We start from the raw sequence: 2,598 nt of genomic DNA, 5'->3' as shown, positions 1-2,598 counted from the left end.
GTTTGCACGTCCTCTCCCGTTAATACGGCAGGTAAATAATCAACTAACAGTGCATATTATGTTAGCGCGATCTGCCTTATTACAAAACCTGCCATTACTGTGCATTTAGGTGACCATGATGAGAGAGACAGACAGAGTCTGGATCAGATGCTGGCAGTTCTCGCTGCAGTCTACCGGTAGCGTCTCCTTTCAGGCCAGGATAGACGAATGTCACCGAGCAGTGACTCAGTTTGTGGTAAAAGGCTTGAACCCATTTGCCACAGCAGATGCCCCCAATTTTCGGTATGTGAATGTGTTTAATTGTAGGCAGGGACATTACTGGATATTCTTGTGTAATTGCAACAGAATAATTTATGTTATACTTTGTTATTGCTACAGAAGAATATTTATATTATTATTTTACATTTACAATTTTTTTTCCTGGGGACCCTGTGCCCATTGAAAAGCCGTAGGCTGTGGATCTCTTATCTCACTGTTGGGTTTGTAAGGCCGTGTTACTCCTAAATTTCTATCTTGTTCAAAGAGAAGATATAAAACAAAGTTCTAAGCTAATCGACCTTAGTGTTCTCCTTTTTTAAAAAGAATCGATAAAGAATCGAATCGTTAAACAGAATCGAAAATGGAATCGGAATCGTGAAAATCTTATCAATACCCATCCCTAGTCATTAAGATATTCTAGTTGCTTTACGAAATTTTTCTTCAGCAGTGATCTGTCTCTCATTTGGGAAAGACAGGCAAAATGTCAGTGTGTACAGAATTAGATATTATTATTAATAATAATCAAAATAATTACAGATTAATGTCTGTAGAATAATGTTGGCGATTTTTCTTTGTCACCTTTGATGAAGAACCAATGTTTCTGACTACAGGTGCTGAGATGCTGCTCCAGCAGACTCTTCGCCTCCTGCCAGTCGCCTGCGACAGCAAAAAGATTTTTATTTTTTAATCCAGTTAAAATTATTGTATTATTGTAGGGCACTACTGCAGACCATTGTATTGTGTAGCATTATTGTGCCTCATAGGTTCAGCACCAACATCAGAATCAGAAAAACCTTATTAATCCCAGAGGGAAACTAAGTTGTCATAGCAGCAAATATACAACAAACAACATGCACTCACTGAGCTTACGAAGACAGGGAGCTGCTACAACAGCCTGCCGCTAGAACAGCGTCATCTTAAAAGACACATTACTGGTTGGTGATTCTGTTATTAAATGTTGAGTCTGTTGTATTCTATCCACCTCATCAAATCATAATACTCAGTACAACATCTTCATTTGAAGGAAAACAAATAGCTGAACACAAACGATTAAAAAAAAAAACAAGGTCCTGCTGGAAGCTCCAAGCAGACAAAATTAGCTAAGAGAGAGAAACCCTGTAGACAGTTATCGAGTGAGGCAACTAATATGATTATAATGTACTCACCCTCGACCCCCCTCAGAATAACCCGAACTAAAGATACCCCCAGCGGAGAAGGCCGGCTTTGTAGTTGGACTAGGACTAGTAAAGACAGCTGGCTCACTCTCCTCCCATGTTAATGGCTACCTTGCAAAGAGACCAAGCTGTCCGAGCTACGAGAGCGTATATGTTTCCAATTACGCATGAGAAACAGAAACGTGATCTGCCGGAGACCAGAGGGGCAGCAGTAAGGAAGCTCAGTACAGCCCACACAATATTTGCCTCAGTCGGCTTGAAAAAAACCTCAAACTCCTTGATAACAAGTATAATGACTGTGGTTACACTCTTTCTTCTGAAGGCCTACTTTGTGCTCTGGGCGGGCACGCGCACTACGTCTTCTTCGTCTTTGTGGTTTGTCGGCGGTTGGCAACAAACGTTGGCAAACAAGGATGTGGTGTAATACCGCCACCAACTGGTTTGGAGTTTGTTCATGATTCGCTCATACCAAATAATAACACTAATAAAAAAAATAAAAATAAAAATAAATAGATGAATACTACCGCATATATACATCCTCGTATCCTTCCATACAAATTAGCCTGTTTTAGAAACAGGCTAATAAAGCCCCCAAAAACTTTCACATCTGGATTTCCTTTTCAAAAATCCTTTATATCTTGCTTAATCTTGTTTTCCCCCTGGTTTTAAATTATATAACTTCTTTCTTCCTGATCTATTTCAGAGTGCAACAGAACATGTTCTATGTTTGTCATTTATTCCACAGCGACTACATTTCCCCCCTTGATGTATCCCTGTAATGAATAGTTTACAGTTTAACCCAGTGTGTCCAAAAATGAATCTCCTCTCTCCTGGTGCTCTCTGTACTTCTTATGTGTCCTGTTTTCCTTTGAATAGAATAAAACCACCCCCTTGTCCTCTCCTCCTCCCACCGCTACCATCTTTTCCTCATTTTCTGTGAATTATCATGCTCTCCATTTCTGCTTTGCTAATACTGATATTTAAATGTATCTGATCTCCTTTAACAGTATGTTTTGCAATTTTATCTGCCAATTTTATCAGCTTTGTTATTATTTTTATAATTATGTATTATACTGACAATTTCATTCACACAGCATTCTATATAAAACAGCAAGTATATGTAAACTTTCAATTCCTTTCTGCTTAGGCGATTGTGGCTCAAGAG

At 39.0% G+C, this 2,598-nt stretch overlaps 1 protein-coding gene across 2 annotated transcripts in view; it reads right to left on the bottom strand.

Moving 5' to 3' along the window:
- Positions 1-1,816, bottom strand: part of LOC102202470 (zinc finger protein 665-like) — a 9,130-nt gene extending 7,314 nt beyond the window's left edge. Inside the window, exons 1-2 of one of the 2 annotated variants that reach the window (XM_005753423.1) lie at positions 1,762-1,816; positions 838-915 (exon numbers count right to left, since the gene is read on the bottom strand). The gene's annotated coding sequence lies outside the window, so the exon portion shown is untranslated. Of the gene's footprint in view, positions 1-837; positions 916-1,424 lie in introns of both variants that reach the window. The other variant, XM_005753422.2, reaches the window with a different exon arrangement.
- Positions 1,817-2,598: the final 782 nt, after the last annotated feature.

The sequence above is a fragment of the Pundamilia nyererei genome, unplaced genomic scaffold, assembly GCF_000239375.1.
Source record: "Pundamilia nyererei isolate P.nyererei 1_Seehausen unplaced genomic scaffold, PunNye1.0 scaffold00427, whole genome shotgun sequence".
Classification (NCBI taxonomy): Eukaryota; Metazoa; Chordata; class Actinopteri; order Cichliformes; family Cichlidae; genus Pundamilia; species Pundamilia nyererei.
The sequence above is the reverse complement of the archived record's forward strand: the minus strand, read 5'-3'. Positions and strand labels throughout refer to the sequence as shown.